We start from the raw sequence: 16,217 nt of genomic DNA on the forward strand, positions 1-16,217 counted from the left end.
GAGAATTCTGCACTTAGAAGAAGTGGTGACCTATCTCAGGGCATCCATTGGTTGAATCATCACAACTGTGCTGGGAATTTGGAAATGTTAACTCTTTAGGCCCACTTGGCTTCTTTTACCTCCAAAGGCCTGTAAGTTTTTATTTCTCTCATGTAAATGTCAAATTTCCTTTTGCAGTTATGGTTGAATCTGTTTCTCCCATCCTGTGAGGCAATGGACTTTGCTCCATTGTAAATCACTGCCTTTAATAAGTTACTCTGTTGCACACTGTGACATTTTTGCTTTGCTTTATGTCTCAAGCATTTTATTCCTGTTTCCTTGCCCTGATAAAAACAGAGTGCAGTGTTAGAAATTATAAGATACCAACAAAGAATTTTCTTCCATTGATGCAATGAATAAATGCACATCCAGGCATACCCATAAAATGATCTAGTAGATTCCAGAATTTACTCATTGCCATGAGTTATGTTAGCTAATCTGTGTTTCATGGAAACTGTGCAACCCTGATCTAGAAGAGAGGTGAAAAATCAACCAATATTTCTGCCTCTGATCAAACAGTTATCGGAAACGATTATATAGATGTTAAGGAAGTTTCCTTTCCCAAAGGACATTAGTGAACCAGATGAGTTTTTCCAAAGATCAACAACAGACTCGTGGTCATCTTTAGGCTCTTAATTCCAGATTTTTATTGAATTCAAATTCCACCATCGGCTGTGGCAGGATTTGAATGCCAGACCCCAGAATATGACCTGGGTCTCGAGATTAACAGTTTTTCGATAATACCACTCCCCCTCAAATCCAATTTTGGCCCTCCTCCAGGTTGAACTCTGGAACAGCTCACTGCTGAAACACCAGTATCCCAGAGCATATTTAAAAACCAGCGTGTACCCAGCTGAATCTGCCCTGCTCACTGATGAACAGAATTGAAATAGGTTGAGGAATAGGAAGATGGTACCATGATTCTCCACAGGGGCATGGAGGTCCAGATTGAGGCAGTGGTGTAAGGAAGATCAATCCTCTTTCTGGAGGGGCGGGCATACTATTGACTTTGGCAGCTTGGTCCAAGGTCACCACCCAGGTCAATACCATCTCAGCAGGGCAGAAGAACAGCCAATAGTGCTATATAAACGTTCAGTGACTTCTGCTGCTCTGCCAGGGTAAGTGCCATATTCCTTTTTCTGCTATCTCACACTCACTCTATATCTGCCACTGCACCCACCTCCCATCAGGAGTTACGCTTTGTTACTCACTGTTGTTTACGGCAGCTTCCCCCACTCTCTCTCACCCATCAAAACCACCACACTGCTAACCCTGCATGCCCACTGGTGTGCCTACTCAGTTGCCCAGGGCACATCACAACCTATACCCTCAAATATGCCAATGTTAACAGCTATACAACCCACTTTCATCCCACTCAATTTCTCCTTTTCTCTCATTCCGGAAGAAGATGGCCATAAGTATGGCAGAAAGGCCAGGATGGTGGAAGGTAACTGGCAGTTTTGACTCCTCAGTCCCTGTGAGAAGAGAATCCTCACCCTTGCAGGAGGAAACAGGGAGCATGCCTATGGGTATGCTGAGACATTCATGTCCCATCAACCATGTAACGACCATTCTTCGTTCTGCCACAGTTGTCACAGTAACCTCACTGTCGGTGTCATCAATTGCACACCCAGCCCTAACTACTGGCTATGCTGCCTCCCCTCCCTTGTAGATTGCAGGTACCTCCAGGATGTCAATCACACCCGTGGTGAATCAGCCAGCTCTGCCAGAGGCCATCTCTTTGACCGCTGAGGATGAGATGAATAGGGCCTCAGAGGAAGAATCGGCAAAGCTGTCTCCTGCCTCCTTCATCCCCCACCAGGTCAGGTTCTGACACCTCCAGCCACGGGTGGGGAATGCACATTAACCTAAGAAAGTTTATGAGAACAATCTTACAGCTCCACAGTCAGCCAAGGAAGAAACACTCCAGGTCACTGGCACTCAGAGGAGTGCCTGAGGCCACGTACCTGCTGAAACCCAGACAGAAGAAAATCTTGCGGTGCTAGCAATGAAGGACTTTGTCTATATGAACAAGAATCATTGGGATTTCTTCCAGGATTGGAGGGACCCATTAAAGAAGGATGGGTTGCAACGAAGCTAGAGGGGTACCAATACCCTTGCAGAGAGGATTGCTAGGGCTACTTGGGTGGGTTTTAACTAGCATGGCAAGGGGGCTAGGAACCAGAGCAGTAGGTCAGTATGCGGAGTGAATGAGGAGAAGGTAGTGATTAAGTCAAGTAAGTCAAATAGGAAGAAGAGGCAGGGCCAGATTAATGAGTTTGAGAATGGCGGTCTGAAGTGTATTTATTGTTATGTAAGGATAACAAAATGCGGAAGAATGGAATTGTGGGAGATATAGCAATTTGGGTCGGAAATTGGCTTGCTGAAAGAAGACAGAGGGTGGTGATTGATGGGAAATGTTCATTCTGGAGACCAGTTACTAGTGGTGTACCCCAAGGGTCGGTGTTGGGTCCACTGCTGTTTGTCATTTTTATAAATGACCTGGATGAGGGCATTGAAGGATGGGTTAGTAAATTTGCAGACGACACTAAGGTCGGTGGAGTTGTGGATAGTGACGAAGGATGCTGTAGGTTGCAGAGAGACATAGGTAAGCTGCAGAGCTGGGCTGAGAGGTGGCAAATGGAGTTTAATGCAGACAAGTGTGAGGTGATGCACTTTGGTAGGAGTAGCTGGAGGGCAAAGTACTGGGCTAATGGTAAGATTCTTGGTAGTGTAGATGAGCAGAGAGATCTCAGTGTCCATGTACACAGATCCTTGAAAGTTGCCACCCAGGTTGACAGGGCTGTTAAGAAGGCATACAGTGTTTTAGCTTTTATTAATAGACGGATCGAGTTCCGGAACCAAGAGGTTATGCTGCAGCTGTACAAAACTCTGGTGCGGCCGCACTTGGAGTATTGCATACAGTTCTGGCCACCGCATTATAAGAAGGATGTGGAAGCTTTGGAGGGCTCATCCAGAGAGGCCAAATGGGTAGAACTCAGGAATAAAAAACGTGCGATCGGGTTATGCTCACGGACACCCATTAGCAGCAGGAGATAAAGGAACAGACATGTAAGCAGATCACAGAAAAATGTAAAATCAACTGGGCTGTTTAAAGTATGTGATTTTAACTGCCCCGTTATTGACTGAGACTCCCTTAATGCCAGGGGAAAGATGGGGCAGAATTTATAGATAGTCCAACTAGGGAAGGGGTCATATTGTTTTGGGGAAAGAGTCTGGCCAGGTGATCAAAGTTTGAGTGGGGGAGTACTTTGGGAACAGTGATCATAATTATGTAAGCTTTAAGATAATTATGGATAAAGTTAAGATAGGTCTTCAGATGAAAGTGCTAAATTGGGGAAAGGTTAGTGTAACAGTATTAGGCAGGAGTTGGAGAAATTAGATTGTGGGTGGCTGTTTGATGGTAAATCCACATTTGACATGTGGGAGATTTTTAAAGGTCAGTTGATCAGATGAGGATTCAATGAGGATCAGCATGTTCTTGTAAGGATGCAAGATAAGGACATAGAACATAAGACATAAAACAATACAGCACAGAACAGGCCCTTCAGCCCTCGATGTTGCGCCGATGGTAAGATTCACTAGCAAGAGATATTGAAAGTTTCATCAAAAAGAAAAAGGAAATTTTTATAAGGTTTAGGAAACTGAAATCAGACAAGGCCCTTTAGGAATATAAAGGAAGCAGGAAAGAACTTAAGCAAGGGATTAGGAAGTTTAGAATATGTCATGGCATATCCTTAGTAGGGATTAAGGAAAATTCTAAGGCATTTTATCTGTAATATACATGATGAGCAAGAGGTAGCTATGAAAAATGAAGTTCCATTCAAGGAATAAGGAAACAATTTATGCATGGGCCTGAAGGAAATGTATGAGGTCTTTAATAAAAATTTAAGTAAGAATGATGATAAGATTAGAGAGGAGTGTGTTGATATTCTACAGTATGTCAATATTAAGAAGATAGTTAAGTGCCCAGGCTCTGGTGCAATCTATCCCTGGATAATGAGGGAGGCAACAGAGGAAATTGCTAGAGATTTGACAAAGGTCCTTATTCCTCTTTAGCACAGGTGAGGCTCCAGAAGACCATAGGAAAACCAATGTTGTTCCTTTGTTCAAAAAGGGAAACTGGGATAGTCAGCGAAATTACAGACCAGTGAGTCTTATATGACTGGTAGGGAAATTATTGGAAATCCTAGAACCAGGATTTACTCATATTTGGAAAAGAATGGATTAATTAGGGGTGGTCAGCATGGTCTTGTGTGGGAGAAGTCTTGTCTGTCAAATTTGAATGAGTTTTTTGAGGAAGTGATGAAGATGATTGATGAGGGTAGGTTGTATCCACATGAACTTTACAAAAACATTTGACTTGGTCTCTTCTAGTAGGCTAGTTCAGAAAATTAAGTCACATCAGATCTTCAGTGAGTTGGTAAGTTGAATACAAAATTGGCGCAGTCATAGCAGACGAGAAGCTTGTTCTGACTGGTGATCAGCGATATTCTGCAATCAATGATTTGGTTTAAAAATATAGGTGGTATGATTAGTAAATTTGCAATTGACACAAAAATTGATGGAGTTATGGATAGTGATAGAGGTTATCAAAGGATACAGCAGGATATAGATTTTTGTAAAGTTGGGCTGAGAAATGGCAGATGGAGTTTAATCTGGACAAGTGTGTGGTGATACTTTTTGGAAGGTCGAATGCAGGGGGGAAGTATACAGTTAATGGCAGGACTCTTAGGAGCATTGATATACAAAGGGATCTTGGGGGTCCAAATTCAAAGGCCCTGAAAGTGTCAACACCAGTAAATAAGGTGGTAAAGAAGGAGTACAGCTTGCCTTTATTGAGTGTAAAGTTAGCAATTCATGTTGCAGCTGTATAAAACTTTAGTCCACATTTGGGCTACGCTATGTAGTTCTGGTTGGCACACTATCGGAAGAATGTGAAGACTGGATAGGGTGTAAAAGAGGTTTGAGACAACAAGGTGTGGATCTGGATGAACACAGCAGGCCAAGCAGCATCAGTGGAGCAGAAAGGCTGACATTTCAGGCCTAGACCCTTCTTCAACCACAAGAAGGGTCTAGGCCTGAAACATCAGCCTTCTTGCTCCTCTGATGCTGCTTGGCCTGCTGTGTTCATCTAGCTCTACACCTTGTTGTCTCAGGTTCTCCAGCATCTGCAGATCCTATTCTTTTTGTAAAAGAGGTTTACCTGGATGTTTCCTGGATTGGAATATGTTAGCTAAAAGGAAAGGTTGCAGAAACTTGGGATTATTTTAACTAGGGCATTGGAGGCTGAGAGGTGACCTGATAGAAGTATATAAAATTACGAGAGACATGGATAGGAATCATTTTCCCAGGATGGAAAGGTCAAATACAAGAGTCATTGGTTTAAAGCAAGAGGGAGAATTTTAAAGGAGATAGAAACGCAAGTTTTTTTTTACACAGAAGATGGAAAGTGCCTGGAACACACTGCCAAAGGAGGTGTTAGAAGCAGAAACGATAGCAATGTATAAGAAACATTTAGAAAGACAAATGAATGGGCAGGGACTGGAAGATATGGACCACAAACAGGCAGACGAGGCTATTTTTAAACAGTATCAGAGTTGGCACAAACATAGTGGGCCAAAGGGCTTGTTCCTATGTTGTACTGTTCTATGTTTTAAACATGTTCAATATCTCTGCAATCTTGTCTCTCAATCCATTGCTGTACTCCTATTTCTGGTTTCCTAAGATGTGGAGGTGCCAGTTTTGGGCTGGCTTGGACAAGGATCAAACACCACATGACACCATGATATATTCTAACAGGTTTAGTTGAAAACATTAGCTACTTTCAAATAAACCTGTTGGACCATATTCTCATGTTGTGTGATTTTTGATCTGGTTTTTTAAGCACATCTGAGAAACATCTTTAGCTTGAGACTGAAGAATTTCTGATATTACACCAATATTAATTGCTTTCTATTTTAATTTCAGACAACAGTGTTTTAAAACATGCATTTCAGCTTGACACCATCCAATGCATTATTTTAGCATTTATAGGTTTACATTAAGTGCACATTTTTTGACTGCAAGGAGGTTTCAGATACTTTTGAGTTTCTAAGCATGTTAAAATAACTTACTATTGTTATAAAGTGGAAGTTGACCTCACCTCTGACAACTAGAACCAAAACACTCAGAAAGGCTCACTCTGCCCAATTATCTGTTAAGAGAAGTGTGAAAAGTGGGATAACCTGTCTGTCATCCCCAATCTGTTATAAAGGATTGATTAAATGAAACAAACTCCTGACACTCACTCTATAATCAACACATTACAGTTTATTTATCAAACTCTAACAGTGATCAAATTAACTGAACTATGAGGAAACTGAACAATTCTCCTCTTACTACTAGCCATTCTCAAATAAAATAAAATTCTAATGGTACGCTGTTCTAATAAATATGAGTCCCACTAATATAAAACAAAATTTTAAAAGTTACAGCTTAGTCTCTCAGAATTACAGCCCGGTTATGTCTTCCAGAATGTTCTGCATCTTCTCTGTTGATCTTCAGTCAGGAACACCCTCTCTATTGAATTATTTTGTCAGAAATATTAACTCAGAGTGCCATGATGCCTTCATTTAGATGATGTTTTCTCTAAGAGCTAAGAAAGCTGATCTCTCAGCAGATGGCATTTCACTCTCTGCTGATTTTGCAACTGTCCCCCGTCTTTTATTTCATTGATGATGTATCAATTTCTTACAATAAGATTGGTTCTATGTTGCCAAAAACATCAAATTTAAATTTAATTGATTTTTAGGTGCCTAGTTCAAATTAATTGGCTAAATTCAAAAATTGTCTTGATAATAAATCAAAACTGCTGCTTGGCCTGCTAACTATGCAGCATTTTGATACAAATGTTACGATTCAGGTGCTCTAGGCACCCGCAAACACACAAGCTGCTCCCCTACAGACATTTTATTCCTGCCCAGAAAAAGCACATCATCTTTTAAAGGGACCACACACAGCTTTCCCCCAGCATTTTATAAACATCAACATTTTACAACCACCAAATTCTAACATCCTGCCTTCCAATCAACAATTACTCTACCCAACTTTGCAACATTATGTATTTGATTTCTAAGCTTAAGACATGTTAGCATTTTTTTTTCTTTAGTACATAGAGATGCATTACCATCTGGTAAAAGGAAAAGGCACCATAACATTGGAGAGAGACAACTGGTGGTGGTTTAACCAGAGGGACACCATGCCTCAAGTGAGGGGACAGTTTGGGAAGGCAAGTCCTTCATAGTAATCTCAACCAGTGCAGGAAATGAAACCATATTGCTGACATCACTCAACATCATAAGCCAGTCATTCAACCAACTGAACTAAAGAGAAGAGCAGAGTGTTTCAATAGAGAGACCCAGGAATGTGCATTTTTCAATCTGTGAAGGTGTTTTAGCCACAATTAGCAGCTTCTTTTTAATGAGTCTCGGGATTCTCGACTTTACAAATAGAAACACGGACTACAAATGCAAGAAATTTATGGTGAACCTTTATAATACACTGATTTAAACTGCTGCCGGAGTATTGTAGTGAATTCTGGGCATCACACATTGGGAAGCTTATTAAAGGCTTAAAGAGACTGTTGATGAGGCTTATTAGAAAGATGCCATACATTCAAGACTTCATTTATGTGAAGAGTGTTTGAAACCTGCCTTTATAGAGCAGGGGTGTTTAAGTGGAGATTTGTTAGAGATGTTTAAAACTATGAGGGTCTTTGATAGAGTAAATAAATGAGAAACTGTTTCCAGTATCAGAATGGCTAGTAGCCAGAGAGCACAAATTTTAGGTAATTGAAAAAGGAACCAGAATCTTTCCTCTTTCCCTATCTAGATTACTTGCCAATTATTTTAAATCTGTAGCCTCAGAACAGAAGGAATGTGTTTTCTCTATCAATTCCTCAAAAGCTACTCACTATCCTTTATATAGCTTTGATTACTGTCAACTCTTAAACTTTCTCTATTTTAAGAACAATCCCTACTTTTCCAAATTGTTTTCATAATGGAAGTCTGTCACATCAGGCAGTATTCTAGTAAATCTCTTTATAAGGCCTTTATATCTTTTCTGAAATGCTTTGCCCAGAATTGTCCCCTCCAGATAATGAATCATCGGTGATTTACAGTGTTCTAGCGCGATTTCTTTCCTTTTATATTCCGTTCATCAATTTTTTTTATCCACCTCCCACCTTTCAACATTTATGGATATGAATATGAACATTAAGGTCTCACCTTTCATTTACATTTTTCAGAATGTTGCCATTTACAGTATACTGCCTTTCCACAGTAGTTCTCCCGATATGTAACCCATCAAACATCTCCACACTGACCTCTAATGCCAATCTTTTACCCAATTCATCAGATTGTCTATGCCAGCCTCAATCCTAGAGCTTTAACCATCACCAGCTACTGAAATCTCTGAACAGTTGTAGCAACATATGTATAAAACAAAATATAAATGATCTGATGCAGTTTTTGAATAGCTTTGTTGATCTTTGTGGTCATTCAATATTCTCTGCATCAGCCCTCCAGCTATATGACATTTTGATCTGAGAATAGATCAAGGGGCTCATTAACATGACTGTTAATGCATAAGAGTGTTTTTCTTAAAATAGTCTAAAGAATGGATGGCTGCTTTCACACCTTTTTAATACTTCTGCTTAAAAGTGAATAATATAAACATTTCAAAAGTTGCATTAGACTTGGCTTCTCCCTGTGCAGCATTTTGAGTTAAACCAGATGTTAGGATTGGACAAATAATTAGAAATCACCTGAGGCCATCTCTGGGAATTGAGGACAACTTCCTTCCACTCTGAGTTGAAGTGTTCTGAGATGACTGACAAATCCAGGCATGATCTCTAGACTTGGCAACACATGAGGAAGGCATTGATTGAAGCATTGGGTGGTTGAGCTGTCTGAAGGTTTGTGCTCTCTCTCTCTCTCTCTAGCACTTGACTTCACATGTACATGCCACAGATCTGATTATCCCCATGGCAGGAAGGCCTTGAATGGCCCCCCAACACCACTAACTATTGAGATACTTAAGTAGGTGATGATTGCCACTTCAGGGCCTTATTCTACTGCTCCTCGTGTTCACCCAGTGGCAGCCAGGAGTCTTGCCACGTGGGAAGCTTATGAAGGAGACTCAAGGTTTGCTTGTGGTCTCTCAAAGAGTGTTCCCTTATTCAAAGGCAATCAGTGATTGATCAAGAGGACTGGCTTTGGAGCAAACCACACCTCTACTCTTGGTGCCAGCGTCCACTGTTCCATCACTTGCCTCTACTCCCAACTGCATTCTCCCCTGCACTCATCAACAGTGCCTGCTCCCACACCCACTTAGTCCTCCCATCCCACCACTGCCATCTATTGGTTGGAAGAAATGGAGCACAGCAAGTTCTCTAATTAGTCACAAAGCTGCCAATCAGGAAAGCAGTCTGCTTAGAAACAGGCCACTGGTTGAAGGTCCTAGTGAAGGTCCTTTGTCTGCTTTGGCTGATACAAATGTCCAACAGCTACAGCAGGACTCAATCTCCCTGCTTCCTCTTTGCAAAGGCCTCAGTATTGCCAATATTGCGGCAGACTCCCAGCCACTTTACTCATATTGCTGACACCCAAGGGTTCAGGAAGGAAAATGGTACAAGAGGTCAGTGAAAGGAATGTTCCACTCCATTATTGATATGGTGACAAAACAAGAACACACACTTCTGGGGTTCCTGAACCCAGTTATGATTGGAAACATTCAAGCTGCTTCATAATGGGTTTGGGCCCACGCTAAAAAAGAATACATCTTAATTCAAAGATAATAAAATGTGAGGCTGGATGAACACAGCAGGCCAAGCAGCATCTCAGGAGCACTGTGCTCCTGAGATGCTGCTTGGCCTGCTGTGTTCATCCAGCCTCACATTTTATTATCTTGGAATTCTCCAGCATCTGCAGTTCCCATTATCTCTCTCCTACATCTTAATTCAGCATTGATTTGCATTAGGTCAGCTCTCAGGACTAAGGGTAGATTGTGAGGATAACTTAGAAGATTTAGTTTTGTTGCAGCTGAAGAGACACGTTGGAGCTTGGAGCTGAGGCACAGTGCCAGATGAAAGATCTGTAAAGGATCACTGATTAAGCCTGCTCCCTGCCAAAAACCAATACACCAGAGTGTACATTGAGATCTAATTAGTTTCATAGGGTCCTGATTTGGATTGGCTAGGCCATATCTAATTCTGGTCCAGACCATTGATTTGAAGGACTCTTGTCAAAATACCAGCGATTCACCAATCAATGCTTAAAGGAGTTGGCATGGCTTTGCTATTTTGATTGTTTTGCTATTACTTTTCTGACCAGTAGAGGGAATAAAACCTAGCCTCACCATTTCTAGTGATTTGTCACTTACAAGTCAAAAAGTTTTCTGATATAAATCATACTGTGAGGAAATAATTAATTCTGTTGAAAGTGATGAATTCACAATCCAACAGCCATGAAAAGGCTTGCATTTTTTCATGTAGAATCTTCAGAGTTCATAAGACATCCACTTAATTTTAAAAAATTATACTTGCACAAATATTATTTGAATCCTGACAGCAGTTTCTTCTGCAAAATGAATGTTTCTGTCTGTGTTGTTTAAACTAAAGAGTGGCAGTGAAGTGAGTCAGTTAGATTCCTGACATTAGCACATGCTATCTTTTCAAGCTTTAAGCCAATTCTTATTAAAGATACAGAGGGCAAACTTTTTGGGACTACTTTGATTCTTTAAAATGGCAGATGGGGAATTTAATTGGGCAGGAGGTAAAACTTAAGTTTCCCATTGGTGGGTTAACGTTTTGGTATTATTATGATTCAAACTGACGGTCTTAGTTGACAACTCAGTTCCGAAAGTGAAGCCAGTCTTCAGTCAATTCAATTCATTCTACATGATACCAAGGAACATCTGAAAGCACTTTACATTGCCTAAGGTATAGGCACTAACAACATTCTTGTAATATTACTGAATACTCGTGCCCCAGAACTTGCTGTGCTCCTAGTAAAACTGATCCAGTACAGCAAGAATACTGGCATCTCCTCAACAGAAAATTGCTCAGCTATGGTCCTGTACACAAAAAACAATATCCATCCATCCATATATACATCCACCCATAGTCCATCCATATATTAATCATCCATCATCTATCATTTAACCATCCACCCATAAATCATCCATTATCCAACCATCTGTCATCCATCCATCCATACATCATCCATCCATTCATACATACATCCATCATCCATCCATACATCATCCATTCATCCATACATCCATACATTCATTCTTCCATCCATTATCCATCCATACATCCATCTATCCATCCATCCATCATCCATCTATCCATTATTTATCCATCCATCATCTATCCATCCATCCATCCATATATCATCCACCCATCATCCATCCATCCATTCATTTCTCCATCCCTCATCCAGCCATCCATCCTTCCATCCATACATCATCCATCTATCTATCAGACATCTATCAATCCATACATCCATATTTACATATGACCCTCCATATATGCCTACAAATCAGTCTACTCTCCAGGATCAGTAAAGTGATAGTAAGGTTAATCAATGGTGTTATCAAGCAGTCGCTGTCCTTGGAGCATGCAATGAGATGCTGGTAACTGCACCTAGGGCTGAAGTCCCAAAGAAACAAGTGGTGGTTGTTGCCACCAAGAAACCGCTTTGATTTCCAGGAATCTAGTTCCTGAGCAGTGCATGTTAGAATTGCAAACTGCATTGAACAAGACAGGATTAGCTATAAGTTGCAAATGCACGGAAAGAAAGATAGTCACTGCTTACTAGCAAGATTGAAATCTTTAGAGGAAGAGCAAGATAACTTTTCTTCAGCCCAGATATCAATATTTTTCATTCTTGTCATAGTTTCCCACATGTCTTGACTTTGCCCACGCTGCTCAAGAGCTGGGAAAGTTCCATTAAATGATGAAAAATTATAGCTGATGAACTCTGTAAATTAAATCTAAAGAATATTTTGCATGGTTATGATAGGAGACTGTTCTCTCCCATGTACAAATAGCTGCAGTCTGTTTACTGGTCCTTCAATATCCAGAGCTGCTGGTGATCGCCCACTATAACCAGGTCAAGTGCCCACCATGGGGTCACCAGAATGGACAGCAATGATCTGGACAGTCTTGAACAGCGCAGACCTGCCTGGGTTTGGGGCTCTATTTGCAGCTATGGCAGGTTACTTAGGGCTTCATTTTCTGAGTCCCTTTTCCTATTAGAAAAGGAGACAGAGCCTCGTGGCTGACAGAAGATTCCGACTCTTCAGAAACGTGGAGCTGTATTTCCATTCTGACAGTACTTTTAATCATGTGGAACTGTTGGCAGAAGTCAACACACACCCACCTTTTTCACTTTTCCAGCAGTCAGCTACTGTATTCTAAAATATAAATGTCCTGTCAGCTATTTTGACAGATGCTAAGTATATAAGATATGTGTGAGGTTAGAGTGCCAGCTGCTAGGGTGCCAGGTAGGTTGGAGTCCAAGGTGTAAGGTGGCAAATGGGCCAGGTAAGTGTTGTAGTGTTTAGGGTACAGCAGGGTGGTGGGAGAAATTGGGTCAGGGTCACATCAAGGGGCTTTGGGACCAGTGGTGGGATAGGAGTTGGGTTGAGTTCAGGTCCAGGGCTGGATGGGGAAGTGAGGGGCCAGAGGTAGGTTGGGTCCAATTTAGGAGAAGAGTAGGGATTACTCCCTGGAGGATGGTAATGTCGCTGAGGTTCTGAAGCAGAAACAGGGGGATGGTAATGTCCAAAGCAGGTGAAGTGAATGTGGATTGAGTCCAGATTGGGAGAAGGGCATCTCCTGGGAGGAGGTGAATGTAGGTGAGTAGTGTAATCAATAATCTAATTTTTCTGAGTAACTATTCATTAAAGTTTTGATTTCATTGGAGACTTTTGGAAGGCTCTAGGCATACAGGAATTGACTCCAATGGACTGCTCAATTTCCTGGCAATTCCATTGGAGTCTGCTGGGAATTTAGCAGGGTCCCCATGCTCAAATCCCATCCACACTGTTATAATAACTGTCTGACTAGCAGAAAATATGGCAAATACTTTTCTTGGCAGAGCATGAGTGTTTCAGACAATCTTCAATGGCAGTTCAGAATTAATTCCAGAAAAGCAGCTATAAGTATTCTTCTAGAACATACTCCTCCATCTCCCTTCTCTTACCTGATCTCTGATAGCTTCTGTGCTATTCTTCATCTGGTCCCCTTCCTAATTCAGAAGGCATACCCTCCAAACTACCCAGGGCAAAAGGCCAATTGGCATCCACAGCAAAGCTGCTATCCCAGAGGTCAGCTGGAGGGGTGAAAATGGTCACTATAAATGGCCCAGGCTTTTACCAGCAATATAAGAGGCTAACCAATTACTGAGCACATGTTGAGTAGAGGTGTCATCGAAGTAGCACCGCTGCAGGATCCATGCTGACTGTTGGTGTATGGTTCTTGTGAACAAGCTTGTCATGTGATGAGGCAAACTTTACAAAAGGGCCTAACAATAATGGAAGGACACATATGCACTTCCAGTCTGAGATATCTGTAAATATTCTCCATGCTATATTGGCCCTTAACCATCCATTTTTCACCTGTAATACTGGGCCTGTGGGATGAAACATCGAGGACTCCTAATTCAAGCACTTAAAACTCATAAAAAGTAAATTTTAGTCATGCAACAGGAAGTTTCTGGCATGCCTAACAGTATTATATGCTCTCCAGAAAAGTATAAACCAAACCATCAATAGAAGCCACTTTTTGGTTCAACTGACAACTATTAGTTGCATCATGCGCAGAGATACAGATGTGTAGATTTAATTCCATATCACTTGGACATTCTTTCCTTCAAATCATTTGCCTACAAATTAGTTTGGAATTTAGCATAGACTAGCCACAATATATGTGGAAAATGCTAACCATCATATTTAAATTAAAGTTCATGTTTTGGGGAACTTTAATTTTAATAACAGAATGTAATTGTTGAACTAGTTCAATAAAAATAAAATCTGCAATTGAAGCCTAGACTAATGGTGAATGAGAAACCCACTAATGTCTTTCAGGGAAGGAAATCTGTTGTCCTTACCTGGTCTGGCCTACATAAGATTCCAGAGCCACAGCAATGTTGTGGCTGGTTTAGCCAGTGACACCCACATTCTGTGAACAGATAAATGTGTCTCCTGATGATAATTTCCTGAGCAGCCCTTGCTCTTCTCAGCCTAGTCAATCTTGACAAGTGTCAAGTAAAGATTTATGCAGTCAAGTTCACGAACTTTGAAGTGAATGAACTAAGAAGTGAACTTTACTTATCTCCCACCCACTTGTGATAGCGCAGCAGTCTTCAACCAGAACTAGGTTTTATACAGAAATAAAAACAGAAGTTGCTGGAAACGTTCAGCAGGTCAGGCAGCATCTGTGAAGAGAAATGAGAGGTAACATTTCCGATCCAGTTCTGAGGAAGGTTCACTGGACCCTGTAGTTTCTGATTTACAGCATCTGCAGTTCTTTCGGGATTTTTTTTGCTTTTATAAAGATGGCCTTTTAATCCCCTTAAAGCTCAACAGCCAGTATGATGTGTTTTGTACAGAGTGCAAGCAAGTTACCACTCCAGTGGTAATATAAATGAGCTGACCACAAAATGTAAACACACTTCCAGACCAGAAGCAGACACAAATCCTACCTGCTTGGTGTAAACATAGTAAAATGAGGTGTTGCTGTAAAAAAGACAAACATAGGTATCTGGCAAAATAGTGAGCATTCAGAAAGAATATGTTAGCATTTGCTCATTTTTTGAAACTCATTGTATTAAAGGAAAATGTGATCAGGTTGTCCCAGATATCGGACTAATTTTTGACCACCCAGCCCTCATCCAAGGTGGGACCGGAGGTGGGGGTGGACCTGCAAACACTGACAGTACGTCAATTTCAAGGCTTGATCCTGGCGCCACCAATAATCTCCAGGGTGGGACAGGAATCTGCTCTCCTCCCAACAGAGGCTCATTAAACTTGTTAAAAAACTCATTAAGTGCTTCTTGAAGGATGAGGGTGGAATGTTTAAATGGACGCACTTGTTTCAGAAGCTATCATTTCAAAACAGCTGAGGGGCAGCTGATACACAACGGGGATCCAGTCAAAACAGACCAAATGTATCACACTAGCCCCATAAAAGGGACAGCAGGGCAAAAATTGATTTAACACTTGGCATAAATGCACACTGCACAGGTGGCACAGAATGTGGCAACTCAGTATTCGGGCATTGAACAGGGTCACCGCTCACCCTCTTCCGCATAATCATGGGACAGAAGAGCAGAAGGCAAGGCTGTTAATTATAATAGGATGCTGACCAATCTAAAAACAAATAAAGGTGTCAGCTTACACTGTGGGCTTGAATGTCAGGCTTAGTGATGAATACGGGCAATGGCCTCAGCAGGAAGGCCAAAGGGATGAGGTGAGGAAGGGACAAGAGGTCAAACCGTCAACACAGGAGCAACTGATGCAGATGGATCTGCCAGGAGATGACTGATATAAAGTGCACAGGAGACTAAGACTGTTGAGATAGATGATTGTTGACAGCAATGCCCTTGTTGTCAAACCTCAAAGCACAGGTTACTATCAGAGAGGCTAGAGGCCATCAAATTCATAGAGACTTTAAGCTTCTCAGCTTCTAGATCCCTCCAGGAACCAGTTCCAAATCCTGATCACAAATGGCTACAAAGCATTGTCTCTCACAGGTCTGTGGTGTCCTTTGTGCCAGATTTGGGCCCAATACTCATTTCATGATGCACAGGGCATCACAGGGACATAGAGAAACCACTAAATATGATTTGAAACCATGTGGCCATCAATTTACCCAGCCCGTGGTGAGTGAGAACCATCAACAAGATGGTCTTCCACTCTCTTAGTTTCCAAACTGGCAGATGGTGGAAGCCAGCTTGGGCACTATGAGAGTGGAAGACCCTCTTGTTGATGGCTCTCACTCTCTGAAAGATGGGTAAGCGTCCAGGCCTGAAACGTCAGCTCTCCTGCTCCTATGATGCTGCTTGGCCTGCTGTGTTCATCTAGCTCCACACCTTGTTATCTCAGAT

This window comes from Stegostoma tigrinum, chromosome 6 (assembly GCF_030684315.1).
Source record: "Stegostoma tigrinum isolate sSteTig4 chromosome 6, sSteTig4.hap1, whole genome shotgun sequence".
NCBI classification, from domain to species: Eukaryota; Metazoa; Chordata; class Chondrichthyes; order Orectolobiformes; family Stegostomatidae; genus Stegostoma; species Stegostoma tigrinum.